Below are 24,370 nucleotides of genomic sequence, written 5' to 3'. Positions count from 1 at the left end.
CGCGAGCAACGTTCACTTCTTATTTTTCACTTGGTGTGAGAATACGGCGCACTGTTTTCAATGGTGTAACGTACGTTCTGTGGTGGGGAAACAGACTAAGTGCGGCTTGTTGCGTCCACAACGCTTTCACTATGACTACAGCCTATGACTTGCTCTTAGTTGGCTGAGCAAGCACAATTGACAATCTGTTTCCCCATTGAAAAGCAGTTGTGCCCCATGTTGGTATGGGTATGACTAGGCATTTTCAAAGTTAGTGGTGAAGTTTGCCCACCTCATTCATACTGGTATGAGAAATGTTTACTCATTCACCTCTGAAAACCGTTGAGTCAGCACCATTGGTTCAGACAGGGTGAAAGTAGCCTCGGCTCCAGGCTTCGCTCACATTGTGAGGTGAAAGTCTGTGGCAGAGGGTGAAAATGGCATGCCGTGAAGTATACTGAAAAACCCCTCTCCGCTGCTTGTTGTTGACCTGAATTTAGCCTCAAAGCAGAGGAAGCTAAGTTTGAAATCTAATTGCAATTTTACGCATTCCACTTGCTTTGGTTTTAGTCACCATTTGTAGCATCAAAACGCCTGTCTTTGAAGATTACCAGCATACTGTAGATGACATAAATACATACACGTGGTGTGTCTCTCCACTCATTATTGAGCCGATATTCTCAAACCCAACAGGTTGAAAAGAGGCATGAGATCGTCACAACGCGAACCAGCCATAGGCAGTATAGACACAGACACCCCACCCCGTCTGATCCGATACAGGCAGACACTTTCGGGAGTGTTTTTCTACAGTTGGCCATGCTACTGAAAACATGGGAACATCAAAGGTCAGTAATGGGGGGCAGTTGCTGGCAAAGCCCTCTTATCTCTTCACTCCCCAGTGCAATTGGAGACGGTGAGATGGTGAAGCATTGTGAGCTTTACTGTAGGCTGTCTGGCCGTTGCAATAATCTGTTTCATAACTCCCCCTCCGATGCACTCAAACCACCGCTATCAAAGCATAAGTCTGAAATCAGACTGAATAGCAAATAGACTGAGATTGACTGAAGCTGGGGTTGACAGAGGCATGCCATGGCGTTCCATTTACCAGACCAAGATAAAACATGCATTTACATTTTAAAATGACAACTGAGCGTGGCAGGCAGTGCGTGTGTTTTTCATGTAACGATGAGAGTTAAGTTGCGCTGCAAAGGTGGATTCTCGATTAGATATAGACGTTTTTCACGAGAGCTAGGAAGGTCAAATTTGTGATGAGAAACTTTTCATCGTTTACTCACTTGACAAGCTGCTCTGCTTGAAGCTCACTATGCCTCAGACTGAGGGTAGAAAAAAAGCATGGTACGTTTTTGAGGTTAGTGAGGTCGGCCATGCACCCCTGTACCTGTTCAATTCAGGTGAGACCACAGACGCACACTTTCATGTCTCTTTTGTTTTGTCTGCTCATTGCACGACAGGAAGCCATCAGTCATGTCAACTGGCTTCCTGTATCCTTGTATAGTACTACTGCAATACCAGACACTAGATCCCTGTACAAAAGCTACACTACAGACAGCTAGGCCTCCATAGGGAGACCAGCCAAATAACTCACCTCCACCAGTAACAGTTTTCTCTCAGCTTCTCCTCCACCTACTCCAAAGTGCCTTACTTCACTTTATTTAACTGCCATCCATGTGGATGTGGCCTTGAAATGGTAATGAGTTGCCTTAAGTTGTTACTTTGTAAAAAGGTAATGTATAACATTTCCCACACTCTCCTGACTGACTTTCCACCAATGACCAGTCACCCCACTTCCAATTTCTTGCAGGGGCGGGCCTTCCTTCACTGAAACACCTACTTCCAATCTAATTGACTGACCTACAAATAATATTGAGTAGTTATTTATGATGCAAGGATTTGTAGATCAGTCAATCTTGCACTGTGTACCCAGTGAACACAGACAGACACTGATGTCTTTTTTTTGGTTCAGTCCGGACCGGCCTTGATTTCAACTTCCACGGATGTTGATTTTTGGTCCTAGATGTCTTTGTTTGTTTCAGATTTGGTCTGTTTGGTTCAGATTTGGTCTGATTTGGTTTGTTTGGTTCCGATTTGGTTACCTTGAAGTGGCCCAAACAGATTTGGTCAGGACCGGCCTTTATTTGGTCCAAACATTGGCGCCTATGATTGATTCTGAACCAATCATAGACATCTATGCCCAATCATAGAAGTTTCACACGCGTGGACAGCACAGTAGAGCACAGCAGAGTACAATAAAGTACATTATAGTACAGTATATTACAATAAAGTAGAGCACAGAAGAGTACAGTACAGTAAAGTAAAAACAAGTATAGGACAGTAGAGTACAGCACAGTATAATTTACTGTATTGTACCCTACTTTATTCTAATGTAATCTACTGAACTAAACTGTACTCTACTGAATAAAATTATGCTGTCTTGTACTGTACCGTACTATAATGTACTCTACTGTACTAAACTGTGCCGTACTGTTCAAACTTGTGAAACATAGACTTGACTTCTATGATTTGTTCAGATTTGGTCTGGTCCGGACCGGACCAAATGTGTAATTGTCTGGGAGCAGAACTCATTAGAATATCACCCAACATGCTTTGCAAATGTTTGTTTTTAGATTTACATTTACATTTGGTGATTCAGCAGACAGACACTCTTATGCAGAACGACTTGCAGTCTGTGCATTCAACTAAGCTAGATAAAAAAAATATACATGTTTTTTGTCACATGTGCTGATTACAACAGGTGTAGTAGACCTAACAATGCAGTTTTAAGAAAAATAAGTGTCATGTAAAAAATAGATAACATTTTGTAAAAATAAAATAAAAATTATAAAGAGCAGCAGTAATAAACAGTGGTGAGGTTATATACAGGGGGGTACCGGTACAGAGTCAATGTGCGGGGGCACCGGCTAGTTGAGATAATTTAGATAATATGTAGATGTAGGTAGAGTTAAAGTGACTATGCATTGATAATAAACAGAGAGTAGCAGCAGCGTAAAAGGGGGGACAATGTAAATAGTCTGGGTAGCCATTTGATTAGCTGTTCAGAAGTCTTATGGCTTGGGGGTAGAAGCTGTTAAGAAGCCTTTTGGACCTAGACTTGGCTTGCAGTAGCTGAGAGAACAGTCTATGACTAGAGGGGCTGGAGTCTGACAATTTTTAGGGCCTTTTAGGGCCTGACATTGCCTGGTAAAGAGGTCCTGGATGGCAAAAAGCTTGGCCCCTGTGATGTACTGGGCCATACGCACTACACTCTGTAGTGCCTAGCGGTCAGAGGCCAAGCAGTTGCCATACCAGGCAGTGATGCCACAAGTCAGGATGCTCTCGATGGTGCAGCTGTAGAACTTTTTGAGGATCTGAGGGCCCATGCCAAATCTTTTCAGTCTGCTGAGGGGGAATAGGCGTTGTCGTGCCCTCTTCACGACTGTCTTGGTGTGTTTGGACCATTCTAGTTGATGTAGACAACAAGGAACCTGAAGCTCTCAACCTGCTCCACTGCCGCCCCGTCGATGAGAATGGGGGCGTGCTCGGTCCTCCTTTTCCTGTAGTCCACAATCATCTCCTTTGTCTTGATCACGTTGAGGGAGAGTTTGTTGTTCTGGCACCACACAGCCAGGTCTCATCGTTGTCGGTGATCAGGCCTACTGTTGTGGCGGATGTGTTGTTACCTACCCTTACCACCTGGGGGCCTTTGTCAGGAAGTCCAGGATACAGTTGCAGAGGGAGGTGTTTAGTCCCAGGGTCCTTAGCTTAGTGATGAGCTTTGAGGGCACTATGGTGTTCAACGCTGAGCTGCAGTCAATGAATAGCATTCTCACATAGGTGTTCCTTTTGTCCAGGTGGTAAAGGGCAGTGTGGAGTGCAATAGAGATTGCATCATCTGTGGATCTGTTGGGGCGGTATGCAAATTGGAGTGGGTCTAGGTTTTCTGGGATAATGGTGTTGATGTGAGCCATGACCAGCCTTTCAAAGCACTTCATGGCTACAGATGTGAGTGCTACGGGTCGGTAGGCATTTAGGCAGGTTACCTTAGTGTTCTTGGGCACAGGGACTATGGTGGTCTGCTTGAAACATGTCGGTACTACAGACTCAGTCAGGGACAGGTTGTCAGTGAAGACACTTGCCAGTTAGCCAGCGCATGCTCAGAGTACACGTCCTGGTAATCCAACTGGCCCTGCGGCCTTGTGAATGACCTGTTTAAAGGTCTTACTCACATCGGCGACGGAGAGCGTGATCACACAGTCGTCCGGAACAGCTGATGCTCTCATGCATGTTTCAGTGTTACTTGCCTCGAGGCGAGCATAGAAGTAATTCATCACTCCAGATAAAGCGTTTCCACTGTTCCAGAGTCCAATGGCTGAGAGCTTTACATCACTCCAGCCGACGCTTGGCATTGCGCATGGTGATCTTAGATTTGTGTGCGGCTGCTCGACCGTGGAAACCCATTTCAGAGGCAGTTTGGAACTCGGTAGTGTGTTTTGAAACCGAGGACAGACGATTGTTACATACTACACACTTCAGAACTTGGCTGTCCCGTTCTCTGAGCTTGTTAGCAGCTGAGCCGTGGTCGCTCCTACAGGTTTCTACTTCACAATAACAGCACTTACAGTTGACCAGGGAAGCTCTAGCAGGGCAGAAATTTGACAAACTGACTTGTTGGAAAGGTGGCATCCTATGATGGTGCCACGCTGAAAGTCACTGAGCTCTTCAGTAGGGCCATTCTACTGCCAATGTTTTGTCTTTGGAGACGGGTGTGACTGAAATAGCCGAATCCACTAATTTAAATGGGTGTCCACATACTTTTGTACGGTGCATTCAGAAAGTTCGCAGACCCTTTCCCTTTTTCCACATGTTGTTACGTTGCAGCCTTATTCTAAAATTGTACACATAATACCCAATAATGACAAAGCAAACACAGGTTTTTAGAAATATTTGCAAATGTATAAAAAATAAAAAACAGAAAACCATATTTACATAAGTATTCAGACCCTTTGCTATGAGACTCAAAATTACATTGATCATCCTTGAGTTGTTTCTTCAACTTGATTGTAGTCCACCTGTGGTATATTCAATTGATTGGACATTTGGAAAGGCACACACCAGTCTATATAAAGGTCCCACAGTGAAAGTGTATGTCAGAGCAAAAACCAAGTCATGAGGTTGAAGGAATTGTCCGTAGAGCTCCGAGACAGGATTGTGTCGAACCACAGATCTAGGGAAGGCTACCAGCATTGAAGGGCCCCGAGAATACAGTGGCTTTCATCATTCTTAAATGGAAGAAGTTTGGAACCACCAAGACTCTTCCTAGAGTTGGCCGCCTGGCCAAACTGAGCAATCGGGGGGGGGGAAGGGCCTTGGTCAGGGAGGTGACCAAGAACTCAATGGTCACTCAGACAGAGCTCTAGAGTTCCTCTGTGGAAAACTTTCCAGAAGGACAACCATCTCTGCAGCACTCCACCAATCAGGCCTTTATGGTAGAGTGGCCAGACGGAAACCACTCATTAAAAGGCTTCTCTGGTCTGGTGAAACCAATATTGAATTATTTGGCCTGAATGCCAAGCATCATGTCTGGAGGAAACCTGGCACCATCCCTACGGTGAAGCATGGTGGTGTCTGCATCATGCTGTGGGGATTTTTTTCAGTGGCAGGAACTGGGAGAGTAGTCAGGATCGAGAGAAAGATAAACGGGGCAAAGTACAGAGAGATCCTTGATGCAAACCTTACCCAGAGTGCTCAGGACCTCAGAACGGGGTGACGGTTCACCTTCCAACAGGACAATGACGCTAAGCACACAGCCAAGACAATGCAGGAGTGGCTTCAGGACAAGTCTCTGAATGTCCTTGAGTGACCCAGCCAGAGCCCGGACTTGAACCCGATTAAACATCTCTGGAGAGACCTGAAAATAGCTGTGCAGCGACGCTCCCCTTCCAACCTGACAGAGCTTGAGAGGATGTGAGAATACGGAGAAGAATGGGAGAAACTCCCCAAATACAGGTGTGCCAAGCTTGAGAAGACTCTAGGCTGTAATCTCTGCCAAAGGTGCGTCAACAAAGTACTGAGTAAAGGGTCTGAATACTTATGTAAATGTGATATTTTTGGCTTTTTTTGTGTTTTGTTTTATCATTATGGGATATTGTGCGTAGATTGACGAAGGGAAAAAACGATTTAATCCATTTTAGAACAAGGCTGTAACGTAACACAATGTGGAAAAAGTCAAGGAATCTGAATACTTTCTGAATGCACTGTATAGTGTACTTTTGTATATATGGTGTACTTGAAAGTCCATTCTAAAGTGTAGAGTTATTTGTACTTGTGTTTTTTCCCCCCAGAAACTATCCTCATCGTATCATCCCGTTTCATCCTGAATCGTCAATTGAGAAAGACCGTGTTTATAATATTCTCCACTGCAAAGCTTTCACTACCACACTTGCAAACCTTTCAATATTTTCCAGTTAATAATTCAAGTTCACAAGTAATCTGCTTCACAAATGCTCCACTTCTACTTTATTGTTCACTTGAATTCTTCACCTCAGAACTTTGAGAAGAACATCAGGGGGCATGAGGGCCCCTATTCATGACAAACACTCGGGGAACTTGTCATTCTGTGTGAAAAGAAAATTACTATATCTGCCACAAGATGGCGAACTAGCTTTACCAAGTGTCACTCTGACGTTGGTCTGTGGTGTTAATGTTACTGGTAAATTAACGCCATCTAGCGGCAATGAAGAGGACAGCCTGATCTCTCTTTCGTCAAGTCGTCTTGAGAAATTAAGGCTTATTTTGCATTGGCTGATTGACTGTCTTATTGCAAGACAGTCTATAACTGTACTATAACAAACTTTGCCAAAAGACAGGGTGATTGATCTGACATTTTATTCACTCTATAATGTTATGGCAATTAACACAGGGGAGAAGAAAAACAGTTAAAACTGAGCTATAAGGATTGTGGTGGGAGGTGACTCACAACTGGAACAACACCTGTGTCCTAAGACCACCATTCCATCTTTCTTCTCCCAGGGATTTAGGTGTGTGTGTGTGTGTCTGTGATAGATTGTACAAGAGCAGCGGTGTGTGTGTGTGTGTGTGTGTGTGTGTGTGTGTGTGTGTGTGTGTGTGTGTGTGTATATATATGAGAAACAGCGAAAGGCCTCTGAGTTATGGGCCTAGTAGAATGGGAGAGTCCAGGTTGGGATGTGTTGACCCCTTTGGCCTGGCTGCATTCTGGCACCAGAGAGGATTTGGTACTGTGAGACTGAGGGACCATGGCTCATGTATCAACAATGACAATGGCCTGCGACACACACGGGATCCTATTCTAAGATCTCAAAATACGTCGTGACAAATGCACTGTGTTGCAAAAGTTTGGGGACTGACTTACAGGTTAATACAATTCAAAAACGTTCTCTGTGAGTTCAAGCTATCCAGAAGGCAATACAAGTATTTTTTTTTAAAGGCAAATAAAAGATAGGACCATTTATTCTAAGCTAACATGATCTCCATAACACATAACACTCTCTTAAAAAACGAAACGTTTTATACCAATTTATCCACACCCCAAACAGGGACTCTGTTATCCTTCTCCATCTCTCCCTCAGTTAATATTTCACTTCAGACTCCCAGGCCGACAGAAAGAGAGACGTTTCCATTTCATGTCCGTCCTTTCCAGGGCTGTGTGTTACCTGTATGGTGATAAGTGTGTGACTGACTGGGAGTGTCATTTGTCACTGTCCAACTCTGAGTGACAGTCACAGATTGACGATGGTGATGATGGGAAGAGCCCTTGTGTTGTTCTGGCGCCACACACTCTAAACACCCAGCCACAATACACAGTTGTAGGGCTATGGGGAAAATACACAAGCATGCACACACACACACACACACACATATTCCTCCATTTCAGAACTTGGCAGTGTATGACTTTTTTTTTTAGTCGTGCAAATCCAGCGACAATCCAACATATTGCACACAGGCAAAGCCAGAGCAATATCAAATAGATAATTCCTTTGATTTGATTCTAAAGTGGTTTCATGTTAAAACGTAAGGGATTTCCAGTTGTATAACTGGCTCATCTGTTTTTTTGCTTTGGGTCCTTAATGTATGATTCTCATGTTGTGAAAAAATAGCATGTACAAAACACAGAACAATCTTTAAAAAGGAACAAATGACAAAATAACCTCAACGATAGACGAAAGTTAGAAGATTACAAATCAAAACCGTCCGTTCCGTGGAAATACTTAGGAAAACACAGCAAATTCTTCAGCGTTAAATCAACACTGACCGTGTTAAATTTAACACTGGGCCAGTGTTTATACGGGACCACACTTCTGATTGTTAAAATAACACTGTACTTAGTGCTGACTCAGTTACACAGTGCATTCAAAGTATTCAGACCCCTTGACTTTTTCCACATTTTGTTACGAAACAACCTTATTCTAAAATGTATTAAATTGTTTTTTTCCCCACTCATCAATATACACACAATACCCCATAATGACAAAGCATAAACTGGTTTTTAGAAATTGTTGCCAATTTATTAAAAAAATATCAAACCGAAATATCACATTTACATAAGTATTCAGACCCTTACCTCAGTACTTTGTGAAGCACCTTTGGCAGCGGTTACAGCCTCAGGTCTTCTTGGGTATGATGCAACTCTGTCACATGTCTTGTGGTTACATTTGCTTCTCTCTGGCAGCTGGCTGTGATTCCCTGCAGACCCTTACACAGGAGTATCATTTTTGAGACTGTCACATAGCTGAAAAGAGAGAACAGTAACTTATTAGTTCAGGTTCATGTTTTGTCTACTGATACTACATTCTCATCTACTGCTCATATACATATATAATACTGGATTAAATAACGATGTCGTGCCTCCCGGGTGGCGCAGTGGTCTAGGGCACTGCATCGCAGTGCTAGCTGTGCCACCAGAGACTCGACCGGGAGGTCCGTGGGGCGACGCACAATTGGCCTAGCGTCATCCTGGTTAGGGAGGGTTTGGTCGGTAGGGATATCCTTGTCTCATCGCGCACTAGCGACTCCTGTGGCGGGCCAGGCACAGTGCACGCTAACCAGGTTGCCAGGTGCACAGTGTTTCCTCTGACACATTGGTGCAGCCGGCTTCCGGGTTGGATGCGCGCTGTGTTAAGAAGCAGTGCGGCTTGGTTGGGTTGTGTTTCGGAGGACGCATGGCTTTCGACATCCGTCTCTCCCGAGCCCGTACGGGAGTTGTAGCGATGAGACAAGATAGTAACTACTAACAATTGGATACCACAAAATTGGGGAGAAAAGGGGGTAAAACTTTTTTTTTAATAAATAAAAACAAATAAATAATAATGATGTAGTAATAACTGCTTACTGTACCTCTCTCCACTGATCTCCACAGTGACCTGCTCAAAGGGTTCCAGGACTCTGCACACCTCCTCCACCAGCTCCCATTCCTTTTGGGTCTGAGCATCAACAGGTGCATTGACAATAACCAGGGTAGAGATGATGGAGTCCTTTGACACAAGATACCGCTTCAACATATAAAATGTTGAATTCCACCTTGTAGTGCAGTCTTGTTTAGGCCTCAGCTCAGGCATCGCCATCTGGCGTTGTGTAGACTTTAGTTTTTCAGCATCTACTGTGCTCCTGTGGAGGTATTCCACAGCTGCTTTCACTTTGTCCACAGTGGGCTTCATCAACTTCAGAGGATCTCTTACAATCAGCTTGAGTGTGTGAGCAAGACATGGATGATGGGTCCATTTAAAAATGTTCATGCTTTGGTTACGTTAGCTGCATTGTCGCTAACACAACAGACCACTTTTCCATCCATCCATCTTCTGCCGAGTTCTCTGAGGTGTGTCTGTTGCTGAACTCAAAGCAGTCCAGAAGACAGCTTTTTAATGTGATTTTGAAAGGGTTTTCCTGCTTGGAATTTCCAAAACCTCTGTCCTCCAAAATCGAAAATGGTTGGAAATCGGTGGCAATCATTTTAGCCAATGCAATATCAATTTGGCCTTGTTTGGTTACAGACATAGATTTTCGCATAAACTGGTCCATAGAAGACTGCGTTGCTGTGGGTCGCAGAGTAGGCCTACTTGACTGAGTGGATACATCTCCACGTGTGAAGGTGCTGGCTCCACCACTATCACTAGCAGGCCCGCTAGTTTCTCGAAGCTCCGCTACAGCTAGCTTCACAGTTGGGTGCACAGTTCGCATATGCCGGTGTCGGTTGTGCGTAGATCCGGCTTGATCTGAGATTTTGTTTTGGAAAATTCTACACTGTGCTCTAACATTGTCTACATTATTAAAATGCATCCAAATGCTACTGTGCTTCCGACTCATTTTTCAGCTGTAGTTTCACAGCTGTCCTCTCTCTCCCCTGCTCTTTGGTTCATTAGTTGACACTGCGTGTCTGATTGACAGGAACAACAGGTGAGGCTGCTAGTCTGAGCAGACAGTCAGAACAAATGTGTGTGCGCTTGAGCATTTAGGCCTATGTTATTATATATATTTTTTTGTTCTTTGAATTAGTTAATTCTATTCATTTGAATCTTTTGATTATTCGTATCTTAATTTAAAAAATATTTTATAAATAGATTCGGCTCTTCTGATAAGCGAGCCGGCTCCCAACGTTCACCTACAAGAGCCGGCTCTTGGGTCTTTCGCGAACGAGTTGGCTCTATCACTAAATGTTATCATTAAAATGAAACTTTATGCCAATAATTTACATATACATAAGTTTTACCCTAACACAGTGGTGTTGGGAACCTGCTGGTTTACAGGCCACATCAGGCCTGCAAATCACAAAATGCTGGTTTACGAAGTAATGTGTAATTCCTATTGCAATCTAGACAGAGTTAGGACATCCAATAGTTGGAATTTTTATTCACCCTCAATCTGCATTCAGAATGACTGTCAGGGTTAGGAACATTGATAAAGGAGACTACCTAAACCATTTAAACTGGAACAACCATTTCAGTAACGGGTGCAATAAATCTAACTGAATGGATTTTGGATTCTTCCAGGTTAATTCTGAAATCGATCTATATAACACAAGACATTGCGACAACCTTTACCCTCCCCACTGCCGCACCTCACATGGTCAATTCAGTATCAGATACAGAGGTACCATACTCTGGAATTCCTATCTTCACATTGCCAAAACATCATCCTCCCTCAATCATTTCACGCGAAGACTGGGGGTCAGCCTGATGAACCAAACATTATTCTCCTCCATGTAGCCTAACTTTCACACTCGCACACACACATAATCAAACATGTGTTTTCTTGTATACTGAGTATATCATGTACAATTATAATTCATATTAACTGATTGAACAACCTTTTTTTTTGTTGTACTGATATTTGTGGTGTGGTTTTCATAACATGCCTTTTGGGCTTCCAACCTCACCTGCACACCGTTTTGACCAGTTTATCAATCAATCAATCAATCAATCAATCAAATGTATTTATAAAGCCCTTTTTTTTTTACATCAGCCGATGTCACAAAGTGCTGTACAGAAACCCAGCCTAATACCCCAAACAGCAAGCAATGCAGATGTAGAGCATTTTGGCTAGGAAAAACTCCCTAGAAAGGCCAGAACCTAGGAAGCAATCTAGAGAGGAACCAGGCTATGAGGGGTGGCCAGTCCTCTTCTGGCTGTGCCGGGTGGCACAGTACATGGCCAAGATGTTCAAGCGTTCATAGATGACCAGCAGGTACAGATAATAATAATCACAGTGGTTGTAGAGGGTGCAACAGGTCAGCACCTCAGGAGTAAATGTCAGGTGGCTTTTCATAGCCGATCACTCAGAGTTAGAGACAGCAGGTGCGGTAGAGAGAGAGAGAGAGTCCAAAACAGCAGGTCTGTGACAAGGTAGCACGTCCGGTGAGCAGGTCAGGGTTCCATAGCCGCAGGCAGAGCAGTTGAAACTGGAGCAGCAAACTGGAGCAGCAGCAAGACCAGGTGGACTGGGGACAGCAAGGAGTCATCATGCCAGGTAGCCCTGAGGCATGGTCCTAGGGCTTAGGTTCTCTAAGAGAAATAAAGAGAGAAGGAGAAAGAGAGAAAAAGAGAGAGAGATTTAGAGGGAGCATACTTAAATTCACACAGGACACCGGATAAGACAGGAGAAATACTCCAGATATAACAGACTGACCCTAGCCCCCCGACACATAAACTATTGCAGCATAAATACTGGAGGCTGAGACAGGAGTGGTTGGGAGACACTGTGGCCCCGTCCGACGATACCCCCGGACAGGATACCCCCGGACAGGGCCAAACAGGCAGGATGTAACCTGTTTGGCCCTGTACTGTTTTGTCTTTCACTTTCTTTCTTTGTTGCGAATAAAAGAGAACCTGAAACCGAAAGATTTGTTTCGAAAAATGCATGTTGTCTTTTTGTAGCATAAGATTAAGTTACAAGTTTCAAGTTTTAAAACTAGAAATATTACACAGAAAAATGAACACCTAGGTAACACAGGCCAATTTGCTGTGTACAAATATCCTCCAACAACCAATTATCAATGCTCCTCCTCCTCCTCGAGCTGGGGGAGCTCTCCCAGGGGTTGTACATTCCCCTGACAGGTTTGGCATGTCAGATGGTTCCTCTTCGTGGATTGTCTGTCGAACAATCGTTTCCCTGCATTTCTGATTCATTTCAAATGGAAGGCCTTTTTGATGTCATTTCTGGTTCCAAGAATCCGTCGTTTATGCATGTTCTCTACTTTTAACTGATTCACTAGACTCAGTGTCGTATATGGACTGTTGTGAATGTGCATATGCAAGTGTGAATCAGAGATGAGCTTAGACATCAATGTAAAGGCAATAATATGAAAGGCCTACTGTAATACAGTGCTCAATATACAGTTAAGGTTCTGTACAATACTCTTTCATTCAATCATTTTGTCGAGAGCTCTCCACGTTCTCCACTCCCACATAGGACACAGAGCCCTTCAAAGTCAAACTAACATCCCGTTCCATGCAGTATTCACAGGCTATCCGGCAACATTGAGGAGATACAACTATTCCCCTAGATGTCCCTAGTATGTCTTCTCCTTTCTAATTCCAGCCCTCCTCTATGTACTTCTTCTTCCAAAACGCGAGGCGGTGAACCACGAGACAGACGAACAGTGTAACCGAGAGGTTTTCTAAAGGAGAGCGGGGGAATCTCTGTGGTCTCTACAGCTGTACCGGAGGAGAAAAAACAAAATAGAGCTCTATCACTACCTGTAGGATTTCAATGGGAGCGGAAAGCTTTGATGTGGACCAGAAAGAGAGAGTAGTTTGAAATATTGATGTCTCTCTTTTTTAACTGTATCCTGTGGGATCTCTGTCTGCTTTCAGGATGTGTGGAGTGTGTGTAGTGGTCTGGTCCGCATTGCTGCTGCTGTTACTGGAGGAGAATGGACTGGGCTATCAGTTGAAGGAGTCTTATTGGTCCTAATGGTCCTTAATGTGATGGATGGCCCCCTTGACGAGGTGGAAAGGTTGGTCGGCCATCTTCTTTTGGGATCAAAAGGAGTTTTTTTTTTAGCTAATCTTCTCCAATGAGTATTAGCCAGTACATATACAGTTTGTTTGTGGGTCTGATAACAAAAGGCTTACAGCCCTTCAAATGGCTAGGATACATACTGCGTCGTCTATTTCCTGTCAACATTCAGCCAGAAGGGTGCGTACATATCCTTATCTAGTGTGTAGAGGAAGAACTGTTCACTCTAACTTTGACTTTGCCAACTTTGTCATCATGTCAGAGTTGAAGTATGCACTCTCCTCAGCAAAGCGAAAGAATACCTTTCTGATCCAATAGTCCAATCTTTACTTACTTAGCCTAATATCAGGGAGCGTGTAACGCAATTTCCAATGGTGGCTCCAAAAGTTTGATTTGAGTTTGTCGGAAAGTGACCCACATTCTTTCAGCAACAGCGAGGATGTCCATGCATGGAGAACAATTCTGAATATTGTTAACCGCCTTGAGAGCTTTTGTCTGAAAATTAAGAGAGGGCATCACACACTCCAATCATGCCCAAAGAAAAAAGCGAGGGTGAAAAAACTAGGGGGATTAAATGCTAAACTCTCACACGTTCGCCGTTCGTACACATAATGACTTCTGCTGAGGAGAGATGAGATTATTTCAACATAAAGGAGAGGAGAGAGGAAAGGAGGGAGAGAGAGGGCGAGAAGGGAAGGAGAACTTCTTCAGAGGAGCCAGGAGGAGGAGATAGGGCTGGGAAAGGTCTTGCGTTTAAGTGGAATTAACATGCTTTTCCATTGGAGTCCATTAGATAATCATATTAATGCCACACAAGGCTCCAAACCCCCTCACTTTGATTATTCCCTTTTAATCCACCCTGATAAGGGGGTGCAGGCGTCGTCGTTTCATTATGTCGTCATTTGGAAGCTGCATGAGATCCCCTCGGGACGTTATCACAGGGAAATTGCTTAAATAGCCGAAGTGGATATAGTTTTGCGTTTATTATTTTTGACAGATTCTAAATAACTCTGCAAATATCCCTCTCTCCGACTATAAGGGCGGGGGGGGGGGGGGGGGGGGGGGGGCGACTGAGCGCCTGTTATCAGTCATGCATGCTAATGGAACACTCATAGACACCCGATATACCTCCAGCAGGCACAGAGAGAGTCAGCAGAGCAGCGAGAGAGAGAAGGAAGGAGGAGAGATAGAATGAGAGAGGAGAGAGGCTTTATCTCAGTGGTGTGTTCCCTGTTTGTTCTTTGGTTTGGCGAGATGGCTGTGAGCCTCATTGTGTGTGTGCGTCTGTGTGCGGAGGAGCACTTGAACCCTGTGTATACAGCTTCAGGATGGACGAGGCCTAATGCTCTCTTCAGGAGTAGATTAGTGGTCGGTAAAGTGGTCCTTTGTGGTGTGTTTATTTGCCCCTCAGTAGCTCTTTCCCCTGACACACTGGGAAGCAGGGGCCGCTGGGCCAGGTAGCCCAATTCTGTTTTCTGCCTTGTCATGCCTGGTCATGAAGTATAATGGAGTAGCGTTATTTAATAGAGTAGCACCACTTCCTCCTGATTCGGCTCACAACGAGGCTCCAACCCCAAGACCTCTGCCTCGCTGGCACACGTGACCGCCCCCCTCGAAACACCTGTCGGCGCCACCAAAATGTTTGGTGGCACAAGTGATGACACTTCAGGCTGATGAGTAAGGTTCACACAACCCCATGTGCTACACAAACAAGTGGGGCTCAAATAAACAGTAAAGGCCACCTCTATCCATTGACTTTACAAAGCTGTGATTAAGAAAGAACTACAAACGTATTGTCTTATACATTAAATGGAAGCTTTGAAACATACACAATATTGGTCCAAAAGGAATAAAAACTGCTTCTTGACCTGCAACCGTTGGTGTTAACTCGAGAAGAGACGGCATGCGGCTCTCAACTGCACAACTCACTGAACAAGCCTGCCATTCTCTGGGGTTGCATCCCAAATGGCACCCTATTCCCTGCATAGTCCACTACTTTCGACCCGGGCCAAGTAGTGCACTATGTAGGGAATAGGGTGCCATTTGGGACACATCACTGGTATGTCCAATGCTATGCTAAAGGTCACATCTGGATGGATATCATATGCTTTCTGCTGACATATCCATTTCACTGTGACATCTGTCCAATGGGATAGAATTAGAGAGAAAAATTCAACACACTCCATTTTGCCAAGTACTCCATTTATGTTACTTGTGTAATGCAGACATTACAGGCCATTGCATTATATTTCATTGAGATCATGAAATTACCTTTTGTAAAAAGACTATTCCAGTATTACAATACATATTTGTTGTTATGTCTCAATCAGTGTGTAGCTGAAGACAAACAAATGCATACAATTCATAACAGATTGTTTAGTATAACACTATTACAGTACAATAATGTCTCAGAAATGTATACAATATGTGTAGCCTTTGTTTGTTTGTCATGTGAGACTGTATACTGTATTATTGTGTGTGTGCTTGTGTTGCCTGCCTGCCTTGGTGTGCACCTCTCTGACTGCAGTAGATCTCAGGTCTGGAACAAACAGTAGTTCCTCCTTTATTGGGGTGAGATCTGGGGCTTAGAGGGTGCCAAGTAGGGACCGGTACCCCTTTCTTTCTCCTCCAGAATGGCTTTGGCTCCAGAGGTGCTTTTGATGTGTGCTTTGGCTCTCTGAGTTCTACTTTGGAATATGTTCTTGGGAGACCATCGGTTACTTGCCTCCAGGCTGAATCTCAATCCCTAGGATCCTAGCCCTCTTTGATGAAATACTTTCGGGAGCTGCTAACCCCACTGATGTCCATGTGCACCCCCACCTCCCTCCATCACTCCTTCCCCCTCCCCACTGTCTCCCCTGTCCTCCCCCGCTCCTATGATTCTCTTTGAGAGACTCATATAACGGACTTATATAAGGACTTTATCTCGGTGTAGTCTGGGTCAGATAAGCACAAGCTTTCACAAACAGACAGGAGAATGACTTGTGCACAGTAAATTGGCCAGTGTTGATTTTTTTGTTTAACATTTCTAGTGTTGATTCAGGAGTTAAGTAAGAGTGAAATGCAAGCGTGAAATTAACACTCAGTGGTGTAAAATAACCCCCCGTGTTGGTGTTAATAACCGGAGATATTGTTTTACACTGTGGGGAGTAAAACAGTCCCATCGAAATCACACCCATCATTATCATATTTCCCAGCATGCTCTACTGCAGGTAGATGTTTTAGGATTGTTTTTAATACCTGTGTTTTTACATGTACAGTGCCTTCGGAAAGTATTCAGGAACCTTGACTTTTTCCACATTTCTCTAAGTTACAGCCTTATTCTAAAATGTATTACAAAAAATCCTTAGCAATCTACACACAATATCCCATACAAAATCGAAAACATGTTTTTAAACATTTTTGCAAATGTAAATATATTTTTTAAATGGACCTTATTTACATAAGAATTCAGACCCTTTGCTATGAGACTCGAAATTGAGCTCAGGTGCATCCTGTTTCCATTGATCATCCTTGAGATGTTTCTACAACTTGATTGGAGTCCACTTGTGGTAAATTCAATTAATTAGACATGATTTAGAAACGCACACACCTGAATGCCAAGCGTCACATCTGGAGGAAACCTGGCACCATCACTATGCTGAAGCATGGTGGTGGCAGCATCATGCTGTGGGGATATTTTTCAGCGGCAGGGACTGGGAGACTAGACAGGATGGAGGCAAAGATGAACGGAGCAAAGTACAGAGAGATCCTGCTCCAGAGCGCTCAGGACCTCAGACTGATGTAAAGGATCACCTTCCAACAGGTGAACGACCCTAAGCACAGAGTCAAGACAACGCATGGGTGATTTCGGGACAAGTCTCTGAATGTCCTTGAGTGGCCCAGCCAGAGCCCGGACTTGAACCCAATTAAACATCTCTGGAGAGACCTGAAAATAGCTGTGCAGCAACGCTCCCTTTCCAACCTGACAGAGCTTAAGAGGATCTGCAGAGAAGAATGGGAGAAACTCCCTAAATAAAGGTGTACCAAGCTTGTAGCGTTATACCCAAGAAGGCTTGAGGCTGTAATTGCGAACAAAGGTGCTTCAACAAAGTACAGAGTAAAGGGTCTGAATACTTATGTAAATGTGATATTTCAGTTGTTGTTATTTATGGATTTGCAAACATTTCTAAAAAACTGTTTTTTCTTTGTCATTATGGGTAATTGTGTGGAGATTGATGATAAAAACAACAACAATTTAATCAGTTTTAGAATAAGGCTGTAACCTAACAAAATGTGGAAAAAGTCAAAGGGTCAGAATACTTTAATTTTATGATACACAAAGATAACATACATTTATTTTAGATGTTTTGCACCTGTTACTGAGATGGTTGTCCCGGTTTAGGTAGTCTTCTTATCAACTTTCCTAAACCTTACCGTCATTCTGAATGCAGGGCGCGGGTGAATAAAAATTCAATCTGTTGGATATCCTAACTATGGTTGGAATCCAATATTACACATCCCTTTGCAAGCCAGCATAATATGACTTGAAAGGCTGATGTGGCTTGTAAACCAGGAGTTTCCTAACACAACTGTGTTAGGTTAAAACTAGGCCATCAAAGATAGGCCTTATGATATACACTGAGTGTACAAAACATTAAGGACACCTGCTCTTTCCATGACATAGACTGACCAGGTGAAAGCTATGAGCCCTTATTGATGTCACTTGTTAAGTCCACTTCAATCAGTGTAGATGAAGGGTAGGATACAGCTAAAAGAAGGATTCTTAAGCCTTGAGACAACTGAGACATGGATTGTGTATGTGGGCCATTCAGAGTGTGAATGGGCAAGACAAACGTTTTAAGTGCCTTTGAAAGGGGTATGGTAGTAGGTGCCAGGCACACCGGTTTGTGTCAAGAACTGCGATATTGCTGGGTTTTTTTTCACGCTCAACAGTTTACTGTGTGTATCAAGAATTGACACAACTATGGGAATCATTGGAGTCAACATGGGTCAGCATCCCTGTGGAACGCTTTCGACACCTTGTAGAGTCCATGCCCCGTCGAATTGAGGCTGTTCTGAGGGCAAAGAGGGAGTGTAAATCAATATTAGAAAAGAGTTCCTGTATACTGTATGTATGTGGTCAGGGATAGCTTGTGCCTGTATAACAGTTTCCCTGTAATCCAATAGTGCATTTCATCAACACTTAGGGTAAAAAATATTCAGTTCACTGAGAGCTTTATAGAGGGCACTACAAAGTAAACATAGATTGTATCAACTGAAGTTTCTTCTGGGAATAGTCATTCTATTCTATTCTATAAAATTCTAAGCAGGAAGCATGAAGTGGCCAATCAGTGACAGTGACAACAGCAAAGCATGCCCAGTCAGGTCCACTGTAAGACACACAGCAAAATCAATAGCGTACATTTAAATCTGAAAGCGTTAAAGGGATGCTTCTGGATTTTATCTACTTCCCCAGTCAGATGAACTCGTCGATACCATTTGTCTCTGTGTCCAGTATGAAGGAAGTTAGAGGTCATTTTTGTGAGCCAATGCTAACTAGCGTTCGTGCAATGACTGGAAGTCTATGGGTATGACACACTATTGATCACGAGAGTGATTAGTCAATATTACCTAGTCGTAATTATCTACATAGGACTAGACACCAGAGGTCTCACTCTCTGTGATACAGCTTAAAAAAAATAACAACACTGAAAAATGCTAATGGGGCATTGATTTGACCATGATTCTACATCTTTTCTTTTTGTACCTCTCAGTCCCTCTCAGTGGGGAGAGTCCCCCACAGTCCCTCTCAGTGGGGAGAGTCCCCCACAGTCCCTCTCAGTGGGGAGAGTCCCCCACAGTCCCTCTCAGTGGGGACGCAGTCCCCCACTAACACACTAACTCAAGCAATCAAGATTCCCACCTTTGGGGAATTTGCAAGGTTCGGCACGGCCGGAGTGCAATGGCCGATCCTGGTTGCCTCTGCTACAACATAGCGGTGACATGTTCTGTTATTGTGACACCGAAATAGAATGATCATACGATGTGTCCCAAATGGCCCCCTAGTCCCCCATAGCCCTCTTGGCAAAAGTAGTGCACTATATGGAGAATAAGGTACTGTTTGGGACACATCCATAGACCACTGGACAACAATGACCTCTTGACCACACACACACAGTCAAATCCTGCTTAAACGATAATTGGTGATTTTTTGCCAAACCCCCCACCTCTCAATTGATTGATACAGACCCGTGTACGCCTCTTTTACCACCATTTCCATGCATATTGATTATGTATATTGATCACACCTAACCCAACAGGAAAGCTTTTCCCCCCTCCTTACCATAACATTAGGTCTCATTCAGAAGGATGTGGCCCAGGGGACCACTTTTCCAGTTTCCCTATCATAAGAAGCTTGACGCATCACATAATTCCCCCTCATACGTGAATGGGACTTTATATGGGGAATACCCAGAGCAAGTGACCTATGTTAGTTGGTTGTTTCTCAGGTTGAATGTGTAAGGAAACAGACAAGTAAAACTGTTGTAAGAAGGCTGCTATGTAGGCTATCTACTCTCTGCAATTACACACTACTACTGTAAAGAGGGACCCAGTTATACATAGGCCTACTTTAGGTTTATCTGAATCTCATGGTAAACATAAATATATTTCAATTAGTTAGAGATATGGGAATGGGATTTTAAATACCAACTTAACTTTACCCGAATTAGTGAAATGTAGATCACAAAGCCACCCCACACTCCAAGAGAAAGCACAGGAAGCAGCATGAAGCTGGTTGAGAGAACGCCAAGAGTGTGCAAAGCTGTCATCAAGGCAAAGTGTGGCTACTTCAGAGAATCTCAAATATAATATACATTTTGATTTGTTTAACACTTTTTTTGGTTACTACATGATTCCAAATGTGTTTTAAAAAATAGTTTTGATGTCTTCACTATTATTCTACAATGTAGAAAATAGTAAAAATATAGAAAAACCCTTGAATGAGTAGGTGTGTCCAAACTTTGGACTGGTATTGTACATATACAGTGCCTTCGGAAAGTATACAGACCCCTTGACTTTTTTCACATTTTGTTATGTTACAGTTTTATTCTAAAATTGATTAAATAGTTTCCCCCCCCTCATCAATCTACCCACAATACCCCATAATGACAAAGCAAAAAACTGTTTTTGGGAAATTTTAGCAAATAAATATTACATTTACATGAGTATTCAGACCCTTCGCTTAGTACTTTGTTGAAGCACCTTTGGCAGCAATTACAGCCTCAAGTCTTCTTGGGTATGATGGTACAAGCTTGGCACACCTCTATTTGGGGAGTTTCTCACATTCTTCTCTGCAGATCCTCTCAAGCTCTGTCAGGTTGGATGGGGAGCTCTGCTGCACAGCTATTTTCAGGTCTCTCCAGAGATGTTCGATCAGGTTCAAGTCCGGGCTCTGGCTGGGCCACTCACCGACATTCAGAGACTTGTCCCGAAATCACACCTGTGTTGTCTTGGCTGTGTGCTTAGGGTCATTGTCCTGCTGGAAGGTGATCCTTTGCCCCAGTCTGAGGTCCTGAGGGCTCTAGAGCAGGTTTTCATTAAGGATCTCTCTGTACTTTTCTCTGTTCATCTTTCCCTCTATCCTGACTAGTCTCTAAGTCCCTCCTGCTGAAAAATATCCCCACAGCATGATGCTGCCACCACCATGCTTCACTGTATGGATGGTGCCATGTTTCCTCCAGACGTGACGCTTGGCATTTATTTCTCATGATCTGAGAGTCTTTAGATGGCTTTTGGCAAACTCCAAGCGGGCTGTCATGTGCCTTTTACTGAGGAGTGGCTTCCGTCTGGCCACTTCACCAGAAATGTCTGACTGATAGAGTGCTGCAGAGATGGTGGTCCTTCTGGAAGGTTCTCCCGTCTCCACAGAGGAACTCTAGAGCTCTGTCAGAGTGAACATTGGGTTCTTGATCACCTCCCTGACAAGGCCCTTCTCCCAGGATTGCCAAGTTTGGCTGGGCGGCCAGCTCTAGGAAGAGTCTTGGTGGTTCCAAACTTCTTCCATTTAAGATTGATGGAGGCCACTGTGTTTTTGGGGACCTTCAATCCTGCATAATTTTTTTGGTACCCTTCCCCAGATCTGTGCCTCGCCACAATCCTGTCTCGGACCTCCACGGACAATTCCTTCGACCTCATGGCTTGGTTTTTGCTCTGACAAATACTGTCAACTGTGTGCCTTTCCAAATCATGTCCAATCAATTGAATTTACCACAGGTGGACTCCAATCAAGCTGTAGAAACATCTCATGGATGATCAATGTTTCCATTGGATGCACCGGAGCTCAGGATGCACCAGAGCTCAATTTCGAGTCTCATAGCAAAGGGTCTGAATACTTATGTAATAATGTATTTCTGTTTTTTTATATTTTTTTCATACATTTGTAAAAATGTACATTTTAGAATAAGGCTGTAAAGTAACAAAATATGGAAAAAGTCAAGGGGTCTGAATACTTTCCAAAGGCACTGTATATACCGTTCAAAAGTTTGGGTCACTTAGAAATGATCTTGTTTCTGAAAGAAAAACACATTTTTTGTCCATTATGTCCATTTGTCCCACAAAACACCAGTCTCAACGTCAATAGTGAAGAGGCGACTCCGGGATTCTGTCCTTCTAGGCAGAGTTCCTCTGTCCAGTGTCTGTGTTCTTTTGCCTATCTTAATCTTTTATTTTTATTGGCCAGTCTGAGATATGGCTTTTTCTTTGCAACTCTGCCTAGAAGGCCTGCATCCCGAAGTTGTCTCTTCACTGTTTATATTGAGACTGGTGTTTTGCGGGTACTATTTAATGAAGCTGCCAGTTGAGGACTTGTGAGGTGTCTGTTTCTCAAACTAGACACTCTAATGTACTTGTCCTCTTGCTCAGTTGTGCACCGGGGCCTCCCACTCCTCTTTCTATTCTGGTTAGAGCCAGTTTGCGCTGTTCTGTGAAGAGAGTAGTACACAGCGTTGTACAAGATCTTCAGTTTCTTGGCAATTTCTCGCATGGAATAGCCTTAATTTCTCAGAACAAGAATAGACTGATGAGTTTCAGAAGAAAGTTATTTGTTTCTATTCGAAACTACAAATGCTGATGCTCCAGATACTCAACAAGTCCAAAGAATGCCAGATTTATTGCTTCTTTAATCAGCACAACAGTTTTCAGCTGTGCTAACATAATTGCAAAAGGGGTTTCTAATGATCAATTAGCCTTTTTAAATTATACACTTGGATTAGCTAACACAACATGCCATTGGAACACAGGAGTGATGACTGCTGATAATGGACCTCTTAACACCTATGTAGATAGTTTGTTAAAAAGCGTCCGTTTCCAGCTACAATAGTCATTTACAACATTAACAATGTCTACACTGTATTTCTGATCAATTTGATGTTATTTTAATGGACAAGAAAATGTGCCTCTCTTTCAAAAACAAGGACATTTCTAAGTGACCCTAAACTTTTGAACAGTAGTGTGTATATATATATATATATATATATATATATATATAATGTTCATATTTATAGAATGTGTGTATGGTTTATTACATTAACTCATACTGAAATAAACCATGCCCATCTTATCCTTAATACTGATTATTTATCATGCTCGATGTATTGTTTGTGAAAAAGGTCTAAATCCAATCGTTAATAGGGCCACTTGTGCTGATGCCCAGCCATTGGTGTTGAAACTATCATAAGTAGCAAGACAACACGGACACCCGAAATCACAAACTTCATCCTAAGGAGTATTGCTATAAGTTAAATATTAGTATTTGCCAATTCTTGCAATTGCATGGGACTGGTACTGTACAACGGTCCATTCGTTCCAACCATGTCTACATCGTCTCAGGAAACTGCGGCCCGGAGCAGAGAAGAGAAAGGGAGGGGAAGCGGGGGAGAATAGAAAGAGAGGGAGGTAGAGTGCGAGGGAGCCCGATCCGAAGGGAGGAGTCAGGCGAGGGAAAGAGCAGCTGGAGTTCTACACTTCGCCCTCTTCTCCTCGAAAAGCATACTTAATGTAATAACAACAGTCCACACGTTTTTGTAAACACTTATGTTGTCTTATTCATACAGGTTCATCATCGGCCATCGTCAGGTATGCAGGGAGGCTCACAGTATTAGTTCAGTGTTCGCTCTATTCAGAAAACTGTGAAAAGGAGAAAGACGCGGAAAAGAAGGAAAAGTCTGGCAGAGCGGTTTTCGGAGTTGGTGTCTCACAACTCCAGAGCGCGAGAGGCACATCTGCAACAAGCGAAAAAAGACTTCACTTAAGAGAAGAAGACAGAAAAGATCAAGAATTATTGGAGGGAAACATCCTTCGAACACGTAAGTGCAAAAAACACGACGAGGCATGATGAACTGTTCCCTTTGAACATTTTGCTCTTTGCTGGCTTTGAAAGTTTTGAGGGAGAAAACACGACGTCTATTCAAAAACTGTCAGAGGTATCACGTTTCAAATAAGTTGGAATTTCATAGAAGTCCACAAATCGGAGGGTGGTGATGAAATAATAAAATTGTATGAAAACTCAACTTATTCACAAATATTATCACACAAAATTACTATTTATTTTCCTGGATGCTTTCTAGTTGTTTTCTACTTTACTTAAAGTTACAAGTTGACCCATTGCACATTTTCTCAACTTTGCCTATGTAATTTCTTAAGTGATAGAAACTCACACTCACTGTTAATTCAACACAATGGTTGTTAAAGTGCGTTTAAAGTTATTTTATGGAAGGTTGAAGCTATTCTTTTTGTAAACACTTTAATGCAAAAGTAATTGCATTGTTGAGAAGTGTGGGCTGAAACAACTTTGGGAACTTCCACTACAGACACAACTTTTTTGGACTTTTGCCTAAAGAAACGC

General features: G+C 43.1%; 1 protein-coding gene across 2 annotated transcripts in view; it reads left to right on the top strand.

The window, feature by feature from the left end:
• Window positions 1-23,416: 23,416 nt before the first annotated feature.
• The window catches only part of LOC110489888 (transcription activator GLI3), a 130,254-nt gene continuing 129,300 nt past the window's right edge, over window positions 23,417-24,370 (top strand). For both annotated transcript variants that reach the window (XM_090199702.1, XM_021562848.3), the window contains exon 1: window positions 23,417-23,831. The gene's annotated coding sequence lies outside the window, so the exon portion shown is untranslated. The remainder of the gene's footprint in view (window positions 23,832-24,370) is intronic.

The sequence above is a fragment of the Oncorhynchus mykiss genome, chromosome 15, assembly GCF_057628025.1.
Source record: "Oncorhynchus mykiss isolate SJ-2025 chromosome 15, ASM5762802v1, whole genome shotgun sequence".
NCBI classification, from domain to species: Eukaryota; Metazoa; Chordata; class Actinopteri; order Salmoniformes; family Salmonidae; genus Oncorhynchus; species Oncorhynchus mykiss.
This window is presented reverse-complemented; position numbering and strand designations above follow the sequence as displayed.